The sequence below is a fragment of the Acomys russatus genome, chromosome X (genome assembly GCF_903995435.1).
Source record: "Acomys russatus chromosome X, mAcoRus1.1, whole genome shotgun sequence".
Classification (NCBI taxonomy): Eukaryota; Metazoa; Chordata; class Mammalia; order Rodentia; family Muridae; genus Acomys; species Acomys russatus.
In genome coordinates this window covers 109812338-109835822 of record NC_067169.1, presented here as the reverse complement: position 1 = coordinate 109835822, position 23485 = coordinate 109812338, and positions in this window count along the sequence as shown.

Below are 23485 nucleotides of genomic sequence, written 5' to 3'. Positions count from 1 at the left end.
ATCAGGGAATTTGCTGTGAGATTATTCTCCTAGTAATGTCATAAGCTACACCCAAAAAAGTCTCACTAACATGACTACCTAAGCATGACTTGGGCAAGTAAAAAACAATAGATATGCTAATATGGACAGGCAAAGAATCAAAGCTCAGGAGGCCTCAGCCTTAGACAAATAGCTACAGGCAACTGAAGAGTCCTGAGAGCAGGAGAAATAGCCTTCTCTGAAGAAGAGCACACCAATTACTTACGCAATACCAAATGGTCAGCCCTGAAAATATATACATAAAATGAATAGTATATGCACTCAGCAGTAAATATTTTAGGAATATATATTGTTCTCATGTGGATTGGATTCATTCATGAAATCTCCTCTAATACAGAAGGAGGATAGAATTCGTGTCTTCATTTTACAGATAAGGAAACTGAGGCTTATCGAGATTAAGGATTAAGTAATTTTCTAGAGGTCATGGAGCTGGGAAATAACAGAATTAAGATCAAATCTTTTTCCTTTTAATTCATGGTCATGCTCTTGGCCCCTATTTGATGTCTTTCTGTCTAATGTTACTAATCACTGAAATGGTTTTGAAAAATAGGACAATAAAAAAGATACAATGAGAGTTTCTTATCACATTTACTAATAAATTGGCCTCTACCAACAAGGCCTAAAATTTTTCTTGGACTGAAGTCCAAGACCCACCCTTATTACCCTACATGTTTTAATATATAAAAATACAATCAAAAGTATAAGTCTAGGTCGTATCCTTGAAAAATTCCAAAGGACCATCTTTCTACATTAACAATGAAAAGTCAAATAAAACCTACCTGGGATCTGGTGAGATCTCTCAGCAAGTAGCATTGTTTTCAATTGCCAAAATCCAAGGGTTAGGAGAGAGCTGCCTCACAAAGTTGTCCTCTAACTTCTACACACACACACACATACACACACACACACACTTCAGACACACACACCCCAGACACATACAAGCATGCATACATGCAACACACACAAACCACGCACAACCTACACAGACACATATGCACACCACTCACATACACACACACTCCAGACACACATAAACTACAGAGTCATGCATGCACATACATACCACAAACACACACACAACCCACATAGACATATATACACACCACTCACACACACACATACCACAGACACATGCAATATGCACACTCACATCACAAACACACACACACTCCACATAAACACACATACATGCCACTCATACATACTCTGGCAAACACCACAGGAACACACACACACACACACACACACACACACACACACACACCACCCAGAATGAAAATATAGTCATACACAAAAAAAAAATTATAGTTTTTTAATAAAAGCTGCCTAAATCAAGTTTGGGAACACTCTTCAATACAGCCCAAAGTGTAGCAACCAAACACTTAATCTATTAAAAATGGAAGTTCAAAAGAGCTGGGCACCTTCTGGCACCTTTACTATTCCCTTCCCCACAGAGATTTTTAGGGTGGAATTTTGCCAGGATGGAAGCCTAAGCTTTGACTTCAGAAGAAGTAGAACTGATACCATTCTACATTTTATTGTTTTACTTTCTTGAAGAGATGCCTGAAGTACTAACACAACATGTTTCTCTTTGGTTCACCGAACTTTAACTTATACAAGGTTGTAAAGCCATGGACATATCTTGAAAATCAATATTGTAAAATAAAATCACAACCTACTGCTGCCTATATTATAGTGACGACACCTGAGAGAAACAGATGAGGAGAATGTTTCTTTGGGACATGCCAGTGAACACTGGGGACTTTAGAAAGGTATAAGCTTCCAAAGGGAAGCTTGTATCCTCAGACAGTGAATATTTGTTTCTGTGACAAATCGATGGAGATTATCAATGTAAGAAAGCAGTAAGATTTTTTTTTTCAGTCACAGTTTCAGTTCATGGCTACTTGACTCCGTGGTTTTGAACTTGTGGTAATGCATTTTGCTATGGCATAAGTGCATAGTTCAGAGGCATAGCCACAACGACCTACTTTCCCCAGCTCCACCACACCTCCTACGTTGTTTTTTCATGTAGGAACTCATCAAAGGATCAATCAATTAAGAAATTCATCTCTCAATAGCACCACCATTTTGAATACATGAGTCCATTGAGGGAACATTGCATACTCCTCCATTCTTCTATTTTGCTTCCTTCTTCTCTTCTTCACTTTTTCCTCTTCCTCCTCGCCACCTCCCACTCCTACCTGGAAGTCAAAGAAAGTTAGACACTTCAAAGAACAAAAATCAATAAATGTAAAAAGGCCATATTTGGAAATTGTGTATCTTCAGGATGCCAAGCACAGTGCACATACGTATCGCATGCACAGATAAGTGGACAAATACACAAATAAAATAAAATTTAAAAATCTTGAAAATAAAAATTGGCATACTTTAAGTTTCCATTGATTTTATAAGTCACAATAACAAGTCATTAGAAGTCTGATATTTTGAAATGAATTTGTGTTATGTGACTAATAATAAGAACACTGTATCTGTGACAATGTTCACTGTTCTTTCATGAGGGTAAAAAACCACTTATAGTGAATCAGTGGCTTCCCAATAGACTTGTCAATCACCTCAGTAAGTACTTGTCTAATAGTTACATATAACACTGTACTTGGTCCAGAGAGAACCTGAAGAGATATGTTAAGGTTCATCAGAGAGAAACAACAAAAATGATATGCTCCAGGGAACATGTGAATAAAGCAGTTCAGTATTTAAAAACAGTAGGCCCTGAAAGTCATACTGCCTGCATTTGAATTCCAGTTATGCTATTTGCTAGTTGTGATGAATTATTTAACTTGTCTGTGTTCCAGTCTCCTCTTCTGTAAAATGGAAAGACTCCTGTCATGTACTTCATAAAGATGCTGTGAAATAAAATACTTTGGAAAAGATAAAAACCTTCAGAGCTGTGCCAGAAATATACCATGTACTTCTGTTTGTATTCATTTGCCTGTCTTTGAACATCTGTGGCCCTGAGTATCTTTCTTCATCTCTCCACTCTTTTCCCTTTGTTGAGGACCCCTAAGGAACCAATTCATACCTATAGTTTTGTTTTGTTTTGTTTTGCTTTGTTTTGTTTTAAGAGTAATAGCAGCATTAATATCTCAGAATTCCCCAATACAAATAGCCTTCATACACTGGCTTGGTCCACTTATAATTACAATACTTTCCCAAAACATTTAGCTGAGAACTCTAAACTCTGTCCCATAAAAATTCTACCTCAAAGAGTGGTCCAACTTCAGTGAGCTGGACTGAATTGTATGTCATTCTTCTCCTTAGATTTTTTACTGTAGAAGTCTCTGGCACCATGGGATCACAGTTACCTCAAAGAATATACTGAACTATTTTAACAGCCTCCTCCAGGAATACATACATGAAATCACAGCTCATATAAATTTTACAAAATTCACTGACACTGAGGGAAATACAAACTTCTAGTAAAAGAATGCCTTTGTTTGAGCCTCTCTTTGGGGTATTTACAACTGAGTAAAGAGGTCTAGAAATAAAGACAGAAATTAACAAAATGAGAAATTTTATCTATCTTAGATGTGACTTGGATGGATCCATGTACTAAGTTTTATTTCCATTTTGGGCTCAGATTCTACTTTTAGCAAGGATGATACCAATGTACACAGGAGAAAGCTCAGAAGCCTCAATCCTACCATGGACAACTAAAGAATGCTGAGAGTGGGAGAAATAATCTTCCCCAAGGAATAACAGTTTAATTGGTTATCTAATACTAGATGGTCAGCTCTGAAAACATACAAGAAATGTTATACAGACTGAGCAGGTTATATTTAGGAACACACACACACACACACACACACACACACACACACACACACACACACACAAAATCTAACAATTAGTAAAAAGAGTCCATGAATTTGAAAGAGAATAAAGAGTGGTATAATGGGGGGTGGGTTAAGGGAGGAAAGGGAAAGAAGTGTTTTAATTATATTATAATCTCAAAAAGTAAAAGAAAAATTTGAAAAAATGAAAAATTAAACAAGAGATGAAGTCCAAGTACCTGTTAAGAAACTATACCCGCTAAGAACTAAAGCTCAATGGAAACCATATATCTGTTGAATTCTTGTTAGAGTCAGTAAAACTTTCTGTTATGTATTCCACATGATTTTTATTCTTTCACATAACTGATTAATTAAGTCAAAAGGCAAGTACAATGTTTAGACTAATAGCTCTCATGCAATAAATGCTGTATACCTATTAAAATTATACTGAGAATGAATATTGAAGGAATATTTCCAAATATAGTAAAAAAGTGAAGTTGGGTTAGAAAATTTTAGAAAAAGACAGGAAAGGGAGGTTTATTGAGGAAATTAGAATGTACCAAGTGTTATATTAAATGTTCAAAACCTCATTTAACTCATAGGAAGAATTATCATTTCCATCATATATATAGGTCAGAGTCCCAAGATTTTGTTCTAGGCTCCAGATCACAGTGAACAAGTCCTGGATATGAAATGTAATATGAATTGAATAGGCTGAATACAAGATTAAATTTTAAAAAGAAATCTGCTGGACATCAAGTCCCTATTCAAATCCAGTGACCCTCAGAAAAAGGTTTTCTCCCCAATAATAAATGTCTATGGTTCTCACTAAATCGCTGATTCTTAGCCTGTTGGCTGTAATCGTTTGGGGGTTAAACAAACCTTTCATGGGGTTACATATCAGATATCCTGCATATCATATATTTACATTATGGTTTATAATAGTAGTGATGTTACAGTTATGCAGTAGCAATGAAAATTTTGTGGTAGAGGGCATCATGACATGAGGGACTGTATTAAAGGGCCACAGCATTAGGAAGGTTGAGAACCACTGTACCAAGTCATCTCTAGACTTTGACTATTGTTACCATTTTTTTCCTTTGCTACTTCAAAGCAGAGGTAAAGTTTGAGGGTAAACAATGATAATTCCATTAACCCTTATGGTTGGAGCAATTTGGGGATTTTCCTTTCTTGGATTGCCTATTCAGTTTCAATTCCTACCTTCTCCATTATTATTTCAGTGTGGTTTCATCTAAAATTTGGTTATGGTCAAAAGCAAGAGCCAAACATGTACCTGAGTAAAAAATGTCTTCTCTTGCTGCTTAAAAAATTTTGTTCATGTCATCTATATGTCATTCCTTTCTTTTCAAGCCCATCCTTCATACAATCCAAACAAAATCTCTAGCCCAATCGCAGCTCCATCCTCAACTTGATGTGCAGTCTCAGGACTGGTAATAGGAAAGGCCTTCATATTAACTTGCTTACCATGTATCAGTTCAATACCTTAGGAGCAGTTTCTTTTCATTCTCCCTGAAAGCCTATGGCATAGGTTTCACTTATTACCTGTCATATTACAGACAGGAAATTGGTACATAGAAAGAATATATATATTTGTTTAAAGTCACAAAGGCTATAAAGTACTGACCTAAAACTTATATTCAGTTTGTATTACTTTCGTATACAATTTCCAATGAGGGTAACATATATGCATCAACCAATAAGATCACATACAATTCTAGGTATTTAAGAGATGCTTAGCAATCACATGGAGATTATATGAGGAAATTATAAACCAATCACAAGACTTGCCAGGCCACTTCTCATTTTCCCTCCTGGCTGATCTTATTCTGTTTTTATTTTCACAAAGATCCTTGAATCAGTTTTGGGTTCTGGCTTGTAGCCCTTTCTTTCTCCTGCCCCTTTAGACTTGGCATCTGGTTCCTGCTATAGCCACTTAAGGACTTTGGCACAGATTCACTCTCTGATTCTCCTAGGTTCCAAAAGCCTCAAGTAGTACTCTATCAGAACACCAGCCTTTCATGAAACAAATGCTAAGTTTGTCCCATTTGGCTAGAACCTCATCTAAGTCTATCACAGGTACCCTTAAAAGAGGAGGTTGAAGATTCTAATCAGTGTTGTCTCTACTACTGTGAGATTGCTGTGCACAACTGCCTTGAATATACACTTATGTTCAGTCTACATCAATCCAAGAAAATCCATATATGTAGTAGGATGGCTCTGGTGTGACGACCAAGAAAGAGTTTATTGGGGAAACCATTGTTTTGCAAGAGGCATTTTGAGTTTAAGAACAAAGACATCTTTTGGAAGTCAAGAGAAAACATTCTTATTTCATTTTTTAAGCATTTTTAAAGCATATTTAACCACAAATATGCATGTTAGAGAAGGCATAATCCTTATATTTCTTGATGGACCTATGTGATAAGACTGCTTATTTTCATCACATTTTACTTATGGTTTATATTGGCTGTTCTCTCTTTTTTTTTTTTTTTTTTTTTTTTTTTTTTTTGGCTTTTCAAAAAATGGGAGGATTAAATTGATACTATTTTTAAGTTTTTTGAAAGTAAAATTTTTTTAGCCTCCCCCAAAATGTTAATACTTGTCATACTCCCGGATCTCTGATCCTTGAGTGGAGAACTTCAGGCTCATGGCCTTTCTCCTCCAGCTCTCCTTTCTCCTTCCAATTCAGAGTTGGTCTGTTTCCCAAAATTGAGATACAATTGGGAGATGGACTCTGAATAGCTACATAGGATTAACATGGATGCATATAGAGCATTTGATTTAAGAGTCTGTTCTTGGTATCCTTTCCCAGGTTGACAGGATGAGGAACAAACTGGAATGAAAAATCCCTCCCTGGACATACAGCAATGCTAGTCTTTGGCCTTGAAAAAAAAGCTATCCTTCATGCTTTGGGAGACACTTGGAGAAAGCAGTGTCTCTATGTGATTCTATGCATTCATAGAATGAGAATAAATGGTAGTGGGTGGAACTGAAGTATACAGTACTAGAATTAGCGTAGCAAGTCTAAATAATATGATCTACTAGCCAGTGAGGTCAAGTCTGTCAGAGATATTCTAAGTCTGAGGATTGCATGCATGATATACATAGTTGCAAAGGCAACATTTGTCCTCAGACAAATATTCAATGTTATTTTAAATTGATCTATTAATAGTTATATATGGTTTTAGAGAATAATGTGATGTCTTAATATATGTTTACATTGTGAGCTGATTAAATTAATCTAATTAAGATACCCACCACCACTTCCTACAGTGAGCCACTTGAAGTCTATTCTTTCAACAATTTTGAAATATATGCTATATTTACTATAGTTCCTATATGTGCAATCAATCTTCAGAATTTAATTGATTTAATTAAGACTTTTTACTACTTGATTGTTTATCCCCTTTCTCTCCTTTCCCTAGTCTCCCTACTTCTATGAAATATTTTTTCTTTTTGTTTAATTTCCACAGATATGTTAAATAACATAACACTTGTCTTCATGATCCTGGCTTACTTAGAATAATGCTAAGTTCACTGATGCTATTACAATCAACAGAATTTTCTTTGTATGAAGGTTGAATAATACTCTACTGTGTATACACGACCTATTTTGTGTGTATTCATTCATGGAGCTCTGAGAACACTTTCCGTACTGAGTGATGAATTTCTGCCATTCTCACTGCCCTATATGCTTATAAGCTACTTGGTCTTACAACCTTTTCAAACAACCCTAATCAGCCATGTTAGCATGCTTTTTTGGCTATGTGTACATGACTTCATCTTTTCTTCTTTCCACACTGAGATACCACATACTGAAGAGTAGGTGGATACTTGGCATAAAAAGTAGTCTTTCATTAAGCTAGCCCCTAGCCTATGATAGCTATGCCCACCAAAAACATGGTTTATCAATCAGGTTCTCACTGTGTAGAATAATCTCTACATAGTTAATGGGTTCCTAGCAGGCAGGCAAAAGGAAACACCAAGAAACCAGAATTTGAAGTGTCAACAGAAGCCAATTAGTGAAAGACGGCATGATTTGTCTTTTTGTTTCAGATGGGAATGGACCAAATGTTAAAACATACTACCTTGGCCAAATATTTCTGTGTAGCCACTAATGTATAAATCGGCTTCTATTGGCTGAAAAGAAGACACCCTTTCACTTCCAAAGCTTTATTTATAATGTCTGTAGTACAGAAGTTTCACTAGATTTCTATGGGGAAGTGTGGCCTACCTTGACCTAGAGTTATGCCCTTTAAGCATGTCCCTGTTGGCACTGCTCCCTAGAGGCCAGACTGTGATCTAGCTTCCCTAAGATCCTGCTTCAGATAAATCACATCAGCCTGCACCACTTTCCTGCTCACTCATCCCATTCTGAGGAATAGCAGTGCCTGGAACTCAAGCTTCTATTTTGTACTATATCTCACTGTAAGGTAACAGAGGTCAGTGCAGAGCCAGAACACACTTTTACTCTGTGTCCATGCTGAATTATACTGTACTCAGCCATGGCATGGACAGAACAAGGGTAGAGTTGGATGTCCTGGACATCTCTGTCCTAGTCAAGGAGCTCAACCCCCAAGGAAGGACAAGTGATTAACAGATATATCTATGGAAAGCTTTAAGAAAATAAATCTTATCTTAGCCTAAGTTCAATAATCCAAGTCACATGAGGTAATGAAAACATCTGTGGTTTATCTAAAAGAAATAGGAATAAAGGTTAGTTTTTATTAAGCACAGATTCCAAGCTGATCAATTTGTACTTGCATGTTTTACCTAATCCTCATATTATCTCTTAAGTGTGACCATTGCTCCTCTTGAAGACAAAATGCCCTTTAAGGGATTTCTCTTGTTTTTGGATTGGTTACTTGCTTTCTTTCTGTTGGAGCACAGAAAGCATCTGTGGCATTCTCATGATTTTATACCCAGGGAATGAGTGCAGACATCTCAGTCCTGTGCTTTCCTATTTAAAAACTCAGGGTCCTCACTCAGTAATACCTCACATACTTGGTTTATGGCCCATATTTGACTTTGGCTAAAATGCTTTCTGATTATCTATGTGGTCTTCTTGTGACAGAGCAAAGTGAAAAGTAAAAGTCTTTACTCACAGAAGCTGTCTCATTCACTCTCCTCAGACTCCTTTCTTCATAGCAGCAACAGAAAGGGAGCCAAACAGGCTGTGGAAATATCTGCTTGCACTGGTGTTTAGACACAACCCTAGGGGACGTAGAACAACAATGTCACTGTGGTTTCGTCGTCTCTTTATCATATTCATACCATCCAGCTGCCTAACAGTCCCTTTTCAGACCCTTACTGTTTGAATATCACTAGATATGGGACACTGCACAGGTTCCAGCACTATTACAAGTGCATTATACACAGATGCTTCATTGCTCTTTCCAATAGTCCTATAAGGCATTCAGTTGGTCAGATCCTGCCAGAAAAAAAGATGATGCCCCAAGTATTTTGAACAGAGATAATTTGATAAAAGAAACTCGTAATACGATCGACTAAAGCTCTGAGAGTCAAACAGAAACTAACAAGGCAATTTTGTAATTATCAGTAGCAGGAATCTCAGCTTCTCCCATATCAGAAAGCATAACAGGAAGTGGTATCGCAGCATACAAAACTAGGGCAACTGAGAAGGCCATATGTGCATGGTCCGATGTAGTGGCTGCTAGTCACATGTAGCTACTAAGAACTTGGAATATATCTAACCCTCACTGAGATGTACTATAGGCATTGAAAACACACATCATATTTCAAATACTAAAAAGAGAAAATAATACAACACATATACTCTCCTTAGCACTTAAAAGTGTTGATATATTAAAATGATAATAATCTGTGTATATTAGGTGAACAAAATATTATTGCACTGATTTTTACACTTTTTAATATGGCTACCAGAAAATGTAGATTGGTACATGTGATTCCCATTATATTTTATTGGATCACAGGGTTGGACTTAAGCTGAGCGAGGAGGTTATAGAAGAAGAGCTGCAGTCATGGAGGAAATGCTACTATCAATAACCTATAACAACTAACTTAGCTCTCAGCACTATTTGTATTAGATAGAGGAAAGAGGGAAATCTCTTCTTACTTTCCAGTCTCCTGTTGGTAATTCATTGCCAAACTCAGGTAGCAACCTGTTGGCATAGGTGACTGAAGAATATATCTTATAGAAGCAGTGCTCTTGAAAAACGGGCAGACCAGGGGAAAGGTGTTTGGGGGAAGCAAAGACTATATATATATATATCATATGGGTAGGGCTCTTTGCATTTTAGACCACCAGCTCTGTTTATACACAAGAAAAAAAAAAACAAATCAGTCACATAACGGCCCAGTATCACATAGGTAGAAAGTAGTGAAGTCAGGAGAATTGACACACATCCAGGTATTCTGTCTCTTGAGACCCTTGTGTTTTTAATCTCCTTTTTAAAAAATGTATATGGGTCTTTTGCCTGCATGAATGTCTGTGTACTGTGTACATGAAGTGCCTGTAGAGGCCAGAAAAGGGTGTCAGATCTGTGTCTATTAGGTGTCAGATCCCCTGGAATTAGAGTAACAGATGGTTGTGAGCCATTATATGATGCTGAGAATTGAACTTAGGTCCTTCAGAAGAGCGTCCAGTGTTCTTAATCACTGAGCCCTCTCTCCAACACTGGAGATTGTGGGTTTTAAAATCATTGTTTCTATTGCCTCGTCGTCTTCATACTTTACCTTGCGATCTCTTGATTAAACTCTTTTCCATAGCCTTACACTCAGCTGTTGCTCTAGGGGTGGGAGTAGCCCTTGCCATCACAGGGGGTGTTGCTCTGCTTCTGTGAAGACACATTATGCTCCAGATTATTCTCCAATCCAACCCAACTCTGCCTTTCTATCTTACACTAGCCAGTCTACGTCACTGGCTAACACCAAACACTTCCTGTTTCCTATCAATCCAGATCACTGCTCAGAAACTACTGCAAGGGCAGGTTAAAAAAACAAGAAGTTGCACCAGCCTACATGATAGGGCATTTGAACAAAGTTGACACAGTGATATTGTGGCTGCTAAATCTTTCCTTTGCCAGTAGAAACATTAGCACAGCCTAGTTCAAAATCTCTGAGTGAAAGAGACTCAAAGTAAGTCCATGTCCCATTCACTTTTTAGTAGTCTTATTATAACCAGACGAGCCTCTGGTGTGGAAAGCAGTTAGTCGTTTAACGAGGGCAAGTGCTTAATAACCTACTTCCAGGAATGCTGAGGAATGGTCTGCATTCAAGGGTGCTCCGGCAGGCTCTTTGTCATCTAATCGCCCTGGTTAGGACATCATCTTTGCTTACTCTTTCCAGAGCGCCTGAAAGCTCTATGTTTGGAGTAAGTTTTGCAGACCAGAGAGGGGATTGCTAATTATTTCTTGGGCCTTCTCTTCCCCAGGACAATAGATCAGGCTGGATGTTTATTGAGTGATGGGGAAGGAGGGGGGAAGTGGATTGCAGTGGTTCAGGATGGCCTGTGGGTCACAAGGTCAGGTTTCGAAAAGTTATTGTACAGACCACTGTTGGTAGCCCTGCTTATTAGAGAGAATTAGATCCTTTGTGTTGTTTGTAAAAGCGAGAAAGTCCTAGCCAGACTCTGGCTTAAGTAAAACTTTTATTGCTTTCAGTCACATGACCCCTCTAGCCTGAGCCCTCTGTGGGAGTCCTTCTTGAAAGGCCAACTACCTTTCCTCATTCCCAGAGCTGTCTGGGTAGACCCAAAACACTTCAGAGAGCAGAGAAATCCCTGCCTTGGCTATACAGGTGGTTTCCATGAGATGACATGTTTAGACAGTTCTGAAAACTGTGGTTGCAAGAATTGTTCACTCTCATCACCCATGATTGTAATCACTTTCTTGGTGCTTGCTTCCCTTTATATATACCTTATGAGAACAATGACCACATTTCATTTGTTCCCTGGCCTGCCCCCAGAGCTTAGCTCATAGTAGAAAACAAACATTAGTTTGGTAAAAAGCAAATATTTGTACACCACCTAACATATGTGCTTGCCTAATACCTGGAGACTGTCACCATCTGGGAATTACAACTGCTTCATAACGAATTTGTGAGATATACATCACTTTATTTACTAATTATATTGTGTATTTTATGTAGCTCAGAAAACCTCTGTAGGCCAATTATAATTAATCTCATTTATGATGAAGATATTGACATGCACAGATTTTAAGCAACATATCCCCAAGAAGGCAGAACTAATTGAGTCCCAAACCTAGGATCTGAGCCCAGCATTCTGTTGCTCTGTTATTGCCCACTGTGCTGCACTCCAAGTATAGGATGACATTAGGAATGGGAATAGGGGGGTCTTTCCTCTGTAGACAGCAGTAAGAAAACAGAAAGGGGCTAAAATTATGGTTCCATGGTAGAGCACATACATAGTAGGCAATTGTCAGCATAGTGGGAAGAAGACATAAAAAAATTAGTTGGAGAGTTCAAAATCAAATGTATTTTAAAGAAGAGAAACAATGCCTCCATTCTGGTGAGTCAGTCAATAAAAGAAGCAGCATATAAGCAGTGGGTAAGTGCTGTGAGAGTTGGGACAGGGAAGAAGAAGCCTTTGGAGAATGCAGATCCAAATAGACAGGAACCAAACTTTACAACATAAAGCAAAGAGATGGAGGTGGCCTTTGTAACCGGAAGCTGCAGCTCCTTCAACTGCTTTAGAACGAGACCAAAGAGACCGGGGGCGTTAAATAACTAGCTATATAGAGAAGTCATTAGAGCCTTCAGCATCCCTCAGGTTCCGCCAATTGGAAAGATGGAGACAACCAATCCACGAGGTAGCTCTTTAACATTTCCAGCAGGAGACAAGTGGACTTTGGGGAAGCTTCACCATCAGTCCTATCTCCCCAGACACCTTAATGACTAAAGTGCTCATCTCCTTAATAGCAACTTCACAGAATTCCATTCTGCTGTAGAAGAGAAGGAGAAAACAAACAAAGAAAATAAGAGAGGGCTGACATTCGAAGGAGCTGCAGAGAGCTAATAAAATTGCTCATATTACTTAGGTGATTCTCCATATTACACTTACAGTGCTCATTTAGTTCCTGAGTGTCCCATAGGGTATACACTCAAAACTGTTTTAAAATATTCATTTGCTTTAAATCCAGTTACCTATATTTCTGTCTTGATGTGCCATATATTCAGGAATGCATTTAAATATTCTATTAAAATGGATTCATTGTCAAATAACATAGATTCCGCCAAAGTAATAGCTAACATTTCAGCACTAAGCCTTCATCACAGCTACGTCAAACCCTTGATACCCCCTTCATTTCTTTCCAATTCTGGCACTTGTAACCATAGCAACATACACGGAAACCTTTCAAGCAGAACAGAACTGACAATCACACTAACAGCACAAATACCTGAGCTGAGAAAAGAGAGGGGCAGCCCAAGTAGGTAGCTGTTGAAATTAAAAGCTAATGACAAGAAAACAGCTGGAAACAAGCACCCGTGCACCCGCCTGCCTTCTTCAAGCATATGCATGGTATGTAGAGCCCAATTTAATTTATGTTTTATTAGTGATGAGGCTGTCATCGATGAATACTTCATTAGGCATAATCTCAACATACAAGTGGGGTGGAAACTCAAGGAAAAGAAGAGATGTGGATGAAAATTCAAGGGCTGCACCGGTTTTCCAAGTGTCTGAGCCATGTTTTCTGCTTACCCATGTAGTGAGAGACAGAAAAGTGAACCACACTCACGAAATCCTTTCAAAACATAAACACGTGTCCGTAAACTGTGAGGAACTGTCTGCTATTGAGAAAAGACTCCCATTAGCCAATTAGAGTAATTACATGGATTAAGATTTCTTGGTTTTGGTGATTTCTTTCTTTTTTTTTTTTTTTTTTTTTTTAAATCCCTAATCCTTTCTTACCCAGCAAAGGAAGGGATAAACAGCTGATATCGTCAGAGAATTAAACGAGGGCAAAGTAGGGCATTCTCATTTTCAGATCCCAAAATGTAATTGAAATTTTATGCTTACCTCAACATAACAACATGTGATAATTTCTGCTCAAGGGAAGGCATAAAAGGTCACGTTTCCTCCAAGACTTCAATTACAGTAGCTTCTATCTTCCCTAAAACAGCATTTGGTCTCAGAAAATTGCCTTTAATGGTGCAGGTGTTTGTTGAGAGTAGCCATCATATTTAGTCCTGAGTAATCCATATTAATTTGCCACCTTCATTAGCAGCAGCCTTTCTTTCCAGATGACAATGGAAAGCAAATAGAATTTCAGACAGATGTGCTGCTTCTCTATGCATCAGAAAGATGAAAAAGAAGCTGGCATTGGCTGGACAAGGGGGGAGATAAGACTCTGGCCCTTAAATACACTCCACATGGATTTTTGGAATATATTCTGAACTGGGTCCACATGTGTGGCCTTCTTTGCATTTGGAAGAAGTCTGTCTATGCCTGTGCAGCTGCTTGTAAGCACGGCTGATGCCAACCAGCAGACTCTTTTCTCAACCCCATGTAAATGATAGGCATTATTACTATTAAGAAAAGTGATCTGCAGTGGTACTGAAAAGAGCTAAGCCAAATGAAGTTCACCCAATTTCAGCATGTAATGTTCCTTGCCCTTTAAGAGGTCATGATGATAAATAACTGTGTCTCTGTAGGTGCTTCTGTGCACATGTGCATACAATGCTACAATTAGAGGTCACATTGCTGGAAGCTTCACACAGAATATGACCTAGAAATAGCCTGGAAATAAAGGTATACTGGTTAACAATTATTTGAAATAATTTTTTAAAGAAATGTTCAGTCCAACTCAAGACATAACTGTGTTGGACTCTTGACCCATTCCTATAATGGCAGGGCTGGGTCTAGACCTAGCTTTCCAAAGCTGCCAGTCTCCTTTTCCAAACAAGGAAACCCCTTTCTGTAGGCCATTTCACTGAGGTAAATACCTTGGTGAGGCAGAAACTGATTGTCAGCAGCCCATCACTTCTCAAAGTCCTCTAAGAGAACAAATCCTCTGAAAGAATGACTAAATTCTGCAAAAACATCCATTTAGATGAAGACAATAGAGTTGTGTAGCCATTAGTTCCAGAACTTCTAGAATATAAATAATGGCTCTACCAGTAGTTTTTTCCTGTAATAAAAAAGGGGATATTGAAAAACCCTTACTCTACTTACTTTATGGAATGGATGAGTAAAAGAAAATTCAGAAGAAATTTTAATTTCTTGAGTGAATTGTATTTCTTCTTGATTACTATTTGATTAATCACTAGGACAAATGTCCAAGTCCTTTTCATGGATTAGAAAAACTTCCCAGAGATTTAACAATGCATTGGGTCTTTTCTCCTTGCTACCACCACGAACATTCACCTTTTATGTTCTAGCCACCTTGTACTTTTGGCAATGTGGTTGGTTATCAATCTTGCCTCCATAGCATATAGAAGTATTCTGGTACCCAAGCTGTCCCTCTAACAGGAACATTTTTATTTAATTGACTTTATTTGAGAACCCAAATTTGTTCATATTCTATAAACTCTTCTCTGTGAGTTTGAGATGTTGGAAAGGGTAAAAACCACTGAGTTAGGGAATCTCAGAGTTATTTTTTAAAACTGACTTCCTCTTTATTAGTGATCATTGAAAGAGTTTACTAGCTGTAAGGATATATTTAATTTTAAAAGTGATTAGAATATCAATAGTGAATACTGACAGATAAAAGTGATACAAAACAGATAGAAGTGAATACTAATAAAAGAGTTCAGGACTGCTGGTACAATTGTGCAGGATATATGATACAGTTATTTTCTATTCTCTTGTGTGGAATGATCTGGATAGAAAATAATTATAAGATTCATAGCTTATAATTTGTTTTCCTTTTAACTCCATTTAATTTAATTAATAGTGTACATGATCCCAATATTTATACAGCGAAGGGTTGGATTAAGTGGATATATATTCCTGAGATTTGGGGATTTCCATGTATCTTCATTCTAGAAAGGCCCAAAGCAACAAAAACAATAGCACATATGCCTTAATATTCAGACAGCTATAAGCATCTTTATATTTATCACATGAAGAGTATTTAGTAATCAAATAGAAACTCTGTTAGTGGTCATATATAATGATTCTGTAGGAACATGGTATTTAATGGTTAATTTCTATGAGTTTCCTGGCAATAACTGGAATATATACTATGTATTAGTACTGTGTTTAAGAGCACATACTTGTTTCTTTTTTAAACTGACTTTCACACTAGTTTTATTGTTTTTGTCTTTTTTTTTTACTTTTATTTTATTAATTTATGCTTGTTACATCTCAAGGTTTATCCCATCCCTTGTATCCTCCCATTCCTCCCTCCCTCCCATTTTCCCATTATTCCCCTCCCCTATGACTGTGACTGAGGAGGACTTCCTCCCCCTTTATATGAAAAGCACATACTTGTAATTTCAGCACTCAGGAGACTAAGATAGATAAAAGAATCACAAAGTTGTGACTAACTTGGACTAAAAGTGAGGTCCTGTCTGAAACAAACAAGCAAGAAATTAAAATATTTTTACTGCACATTCTTAGTAATATAATTAGTACACAAAGGCCACAAAAGAGCAAAAATTTTTACACATATTGTTTTGTATAGTATCTAGATACACATGCAGTTATCTAACAAAAACTGTGATATTAGATGAGGTTAAGAGTAAATTTTCAGATAAAAATGAAGGCAATTAACCAAACAAAATATTCATTTCATCAACAAAACTGATATCACATTGTACTAGGCATTGATAGTACAACAAGTTGCATAGATCACATTCTTAGTTTCATAGTGCTTGCATGTCAAATAGAAAGGACATCAAAAGGATTTAATTGCAGCAGTATGATAACTGCTGCTCCAAGACAGGACTGGGCATGTTGAGAGCACAGAGCAAAGTCAGTTATGCTGCATTATTGGAGTGATACTTAGATTAAGTAGTATTTATGTTGTATGGACTAATTCTATAAACAAAAGGTCAGCCCACTTAGGAGAGGAAGTATGCATATAAGACATGAGAATAAAGTGGGATGGTAGCATAGGCCAACACCTGAGGCTTTTATAAGAATTGTCACTGCTCTAGTTTGCTTTCTGTTGCTGTTATATGCACAATAACCAAAAGCAACTTTGTGAGGAAAGGGTTTATTTCATCTTATACTTTCAGGTCACAATTCATCATTGAGGGAACTCAGAGCAGGAACTGAAGGCAGTAACTGGGAAAAAGTAACTGGTATAGGCCGTGGAAGAACGCTGCTTACTGGATTGCTCCCTATCTCATGCTCAGCTAGCTCTTTATAAACAGTCCAAACCTAACTGTCTAGGTACAGCACTCATCCCACAGTGGGTGGACCCTGCTACATCAACAAGTAATCAAGAGTATGTCATAAAAGGCCAATTGATCCAAGCAATTCTTCAGGTAAGGTTACTTATTCCAGTGTGACTCTACTTTGAGAAACTTGAACAATAAAAACAAATTAGCACAATCTAACCTTTTTCATCTTGACACATAATGACATCACTGTTAAACTGTAATGCTTTGTCCTCAAGATTCTATGTTAATATTATTACATCAAGCAGCATAAAACTTTGAACGTACTAAAGTCTTTAAAAATTACAATGCTTCGACTGACAATTTTTAATTAACAAGCTGTGATGGTGAGCTTTGTCATTTTTTTTCTTTAATTTTTTTTTTATTAATTTATTCTTGTTACATCTCAATGTTTATCCCATCCCTTGTATCCTCCCATTCCCCCCCCCCCCATTTTCCCATTATTCCCCTCCCCTATGACTGTTCCTGAGGGGGATCACCTCCCCCTATATATTCTCATAGGGTATCAAGTCTCTTCTTGGCTACCTGCTGTCCTTCCTCTGAGTGCCACCAGGTCTCCCCCTCCAGGGGACATGGTCAAATGTGAGGCACCAGAGTACGTGAGAAAGTCATATCACACTCTCCACTCAACTGTGGAGAATATTCTGACCATTGGCTAGATCTGGGAAGGGGTTAAAGTTTACCTCCTGTATTGTCCTTGGCTGGTGCCTTAGTTTGAGCGGGACCCCTGGGCCCAAATCTGCCTATCATATTGTTCTACTTGTAGGTTTCTAGGACCCTCTGTATCCTTTTATTTTGCTATTCTCCCATGCGTCTCTCATTTAGAGTCCCAATAGGATGCCTTTCCCTCTGTCCCAGTTTCCTGGTAAGTGAAGGCTTTCGTGGGACATGCCCCTTGGGCTAGTATGCAGATATAAGTGAGTATATACCATTTGATTCTTTCTGCTTCTGGGTTAACTCACTCATTATGATCTTTTCTAGCTCAATCCATTTATCCACAAATTTCGGGAATTCCTTGTCGAATTAGATCATCATCAAATGGATACCTTCTTCTTTGAGGGTGAGCCTGGTGACTGAAGGCTGCACTCATATAAACACATTCTCATTTACCAATCTGTTGTCATGGTCTCACAGCTTCTTCTTTGAGGGTGAGCCTGGTGACTGAAGGCTACACTCATCATTCATCTTCTATATCCCCCAGGGTCTGTTTCCTGAGTGTGAAAAACCTCAGACACAATTATAAGGTAAATAAGAGCAAATCTTTTTCTAACCTTTCAACTCCATCAATTCTTTTGTATGTAGTTTGGATGTTACATTTTATGATCAATTTGCTGTTCCAAAGTATTTAGTTTTTACAGTGACAGAATTTTTCTTTAACTCTAGTCTTCTGTAGTACAGACTAAAGCACAGTTGTTGCACTATTGCAAGGAAAAACTGTGGGACTGAAAATGATAGAGTCCATGGCATCATACAACTCAGCTGGCAGGACTGATCAATCGCTAGATCATGGTTCCCATGCAGAATAGGAAACTGGCACACCACAGGGAAAGCTCAGTCAGCAGCAGCTCGAAAGACTGGCTCACAGGGAGATGTGAGCTAGCTGATTACTCAGGAGAGTGCTTAGAACATCACTCCCAAAATAACTGTGTTAGCAGACATTAAACATTAACATCTGTCTGCATCAGATTAGCTTGAATCCCAAAGGACACACATGACCATGAACCTCAAGCTAAACAAAACAAAGAGGAGCCACTTCTGGAATTTTCTAGAATCTCTTTGTTTACATTTGTCACTTCCTATGCTCGTGATTGCCAATAAATATGTAATTTAAAAAAAAATTACAATGCTTTAAAAGTTCAATGTATTTTTAAAACTCCAAATTTAAATTTGAGATTCCTGTAAAACAAAACAAGTATAATACTCTCTTACTCCAAAAAAAGAAGAACCAGGGTATAGTTACAGTCAGATATAAGCAAAACTGGAACCCAACAATATACAAAGCTCAGTGTCTGACATGTTAGACTAACTCATGATGTTCTGGGCTCCAAAAGGTTTATGTAGCTGCACCTCTTCAACTCTACCATGCTCAATGCACATAGCGTATCTAATAGACTCATGCTAGCTCCACTTCACATCTGTGGCTATCCTTGGTTGATGTCCCATGGTATCCTGGAGCATCCACATCAACTGAGGCTTGCATCTCTATCAAATGGTCCCCTTTGACCTCTTTAGAGGAAACCCAACTCTATCGTGCAGCACCAACTCTGAGCTTCTCTACACTGCAACTGAGGTGTTCCCCTCACCAATGGCTATTCAGTACTTCTTTTTAGGGACTCCAATACTGCCACATGATGCTAAGCTTCAGCTGGTCTCCATGACTCTCTCAAGCCTTTAAAACCAGTAGCATGTAGGACAATCTCACATAACATTCACGAAATGCCAACATGAGATTCAGCTTTGGCCTTTTCTGGAGCAACATGTTTATGTGTTGACACCAAAGAATACATCCCAGAACATTTTGTCTCAGTGATTCTGTCTCCTATTGCACATAAGTGATATCTCAGCCCCAGTTAGACACAGTAGGTTTTATGTCTATAGATTATTAATCCATAATATTATAAAATGGCCCAAATAGAGTCTTTGCTTCTTCCTGAAACATCATAAGGCAGTCTTCCATTATCTGCATTTATTTAAACATTTATGTCTTTCAAAAATTCATAAAATAAACCATTAAGCTCTGAGAAATCAATAGCTTTCCTTGTCCAAAGTTCTACACACTTCCATAATCTTCCCCAAAAACAACATGATCAGGTCCATCAGAGCAACACCCTACCTATGGTACCAACTTCTCTACCAGCTTGCTTTCTGTTGCTATGATAGAACACTCTAACCCAGATCAATTTAGAGGAGTAAAAGGTTTATTGAATCTTGTAGGGTACATTCCATTTTTGAGGGAAGCAATGGCAAGAACTCAAGGCAGGAGAATGAAGCAGAGACAGTGAAGGAATGTTGCTTGTTGGCTTGCTTCTTTGCTTGCTCCCTGACTTATGCTCAGCTAGCTTCTTCACAGAATCCATAACTACCTGACTAAGAATAATACTTTCCACAGTAGGCTGTGTTCTGCTATACGAACCAAAAATTAAGACAATGTCTCACAAACATGACCACAGGCCAATCTGATCTAAGCAATTCCTTACTGGAGGTTTCTTCTTCCCAAGTGACACTATTTTCTGTCAAGTTGATAACAAAATACTATACAGTACAGCCAAAGAATCATAGCACAGTTGTTGCCTAAGAAGAAAACAAATCAAAATTGGATTCAGTCAGGCTGAATGTATACTCAGGACACAGACTGGTAATAACCTATTTTAAACTACAGTGATCCTTGTCCATCTGTAGTTTCACTTTCTATGGTGTCTGTTACTTGTAGTCAGCTGATGTCCTAAAACATATTGCCTGGAAAAGGCTAAGGAAAAAAACAAATTATGATATTTGAATTGAGTAGTTTCGTGTCATTGTATAAGTTACATGTAGCAATTTGAAAAGGAAGGATTTGTTTTGGCTCATATTTTGCAAGGTGTTCTCTATTATATTAGAGAAGGCATGGTAGAATTCATGGGAGTAGGAGCGTGGGGCTGGGCCTCCTCTTATATTGGCCATTGAAAACACAGAAAGAAAAAGGAAGACATGCATGCACAGAGAGGAGAGAGAGAGAGAGAGAGAGAGAGAGAGAGAGAGAGAGAGAGAGAGAGAGAGAGAGAGAGAGAATATGCCACAATTAGGGTAGGACCAGGAATGATCCCTGTGAATTTTACTGCCCAGCAATCTATTCCTCTAACTAGTTCCTATCTCCTACAATTACTATAGCCTCCCAAAAGTAGTACCACCAAAGAGGGGACCAAATGTTCAAAACATAGACCTGCAGTGAAAATATACTGAAACCATGACAGGCTTGATGAGACCTCACTGTTGTTATACTCCAATCCATCTAGGGTGTAAATAGCCTCTTGACTCAACATGTTCACAGTGTGCACACTATGCCAACTGTTACTTAGTATTCTTTTCCATTATGTAGTTAACTGTCACAGCCTGGCAATACCTGTGTGCATGTAACCCTCATGTGGTGGCCCAATGCTGTGCCACAATGTCCTTATCATTTGCCTCACTTCATTAAATCATACACAGAATTGGTTATACCATATCATATACAGAAGAAGAGGGGTAAATCTAAGTTCAGTGAGATATTTTGAGAGAAACCATATCCATGTAACTTTTATTAGCACACATTATTCTAATTGTTCTAATTTATTAGTAGTAGTTTATTAATATTTTACCATGTTTAACTTATAAAACACTTTATGATAGGTATACATACATGTCACTATAGTTTAAATCTGACAAGCTCCTGATAAGCTGTGTGTTTGAAAAACTGGCCTTCATCCCATGGTTCTGTTGAGAGGTTATGAAACTTTTAAGGAGGTAGGGCCAATCTGGTGGATGTGGTCCACTAGGAGTGGACCTTTGATAGGGATAACCCAGCTCCATTTGTGGTCTTATTCTGTACTTCCTTTTCTGCCTTCATGAAGTGACCAGCCATGTCATACTTCTGTCAATAAAGAATGAAATGTTTTCCCTGATACGATACCTCCTTACATCATGAGTCAATAGAATCTTTCTTTTTCTGAGTTGCTTCTTTTATATATTTTATCACAATAGTGGCAAAAGTAATGAATATGGGAATATAGAGAGAGGAGAGCAGCTTATATAGGGCTCAATATTACCCAGGATTTTAGGCATCCACTGAAGATTTTGGAGCTGATAAGGGGAGACTATTGCAGCATTTTAAAAAAAATCTTCTAGTATAACCACTTAGTTACTTTTCCACTCTGTGAACCTGCCTGGGTAATACGGTATAGACGTAATCTTTATGGATTGAATATTGAAAGTTTGATAGAAAATATTCCCATAGGGGTTCACAGATCTTATTCTGCTCTTGATTCTTGCTTGCTACAGGAAATGCCAAAAGAATATCAGTTCACTTTTACCCCGAAAAATATAAAGGCACGACCAGGGGATTACCATGTCATAGATCTCTCATCTATGAGACCTTTCGCCTCAGACACAATAAAAATGCAAACAGCATTAAGAAGTGCTGGCAACAGAGATAAGATTGATAAGAATGTGAGCCTCTGTGGTTAGTAGAATGTAATGGTTAATTTGACTCATGTCTGACATGATGCTTCTTCACAGAGAAATACCTGAAATTGTGTGTGATTTTATGATGCCTTTAAGGAGTTTTGAAGTACTTATGTTCAAGGTAGTTTTGTAATGAGCACTTCAAATGCTTCTGAGAATACCACAGGGTTAACAAGTTCACAGAAATTTTGAGCAGTAATGGCAAGATGCTTGATCTTTCCTTTTTTATTTCAGCGTCTTTGCTAGGGAAAAAAAGAAGCATAACTGAATAAACCCTAGAATTAAGATCTCTTTTGACTGACAATCTCTTTAGTTCTACATAGTTAAGAGAACCCCTATGGGGTTAATAGAAGACTTTGCCTCCTCAGCAGTTACATATTCCATTTAAAACTCTGGGTAATAAATCATTACAAGACCTTCTGGGACATCATTTTTACAGCCTTTGGAACCTCTTTTTGGAAGCACAGCATTATCTTGATACTGCACAGGAAGTAGGGTGCTTCTAGACCCTGCGGGACATCCACAGTGACTGTCATGCCCAAGAGCTCGCAAAGTCATTCCAAGTGGCTAAATCAACCGTAAACTGCTAGAGGTGAAAGGAATATTGAAAGTCGCGCAAGTCATTGCTGTTATTGTTCAGGTAGAAATGTAGCCTCTAGCAGATTACACCAAATCATGGGGTAGTTTTAGAGCTAAGGCTAGAACCTGGAGATTTTTATTTACATGTTTTCTTAAGCAGAGAGTGGGTATGATTAAAAGGGACTCTCTGATATTTACTGATTATTGACTATGCCTTGGAGATGATATTAGACTCTCCATTTATGTTAGTTACTTTACATTTCAAGATACTCATGAAAATAGTTTTTTCCCAGTTTTTCAGATTTCAGAAAGTAATAAACTATGTAATGCCTTCATGGCCACACACAAGCAAAAATCACAGTTAAGATTTTAACACAAACCTGTTTGACTAGAAAACTCATTGGTTTTAGAATGAAACAAAACAGAAAGCACAAAGTCAAGAAAGTATCATGCCAGGAAGTGTCCTATTTTCTGGTGGAGATTATTGTATGATTCTGTATGATCTACAG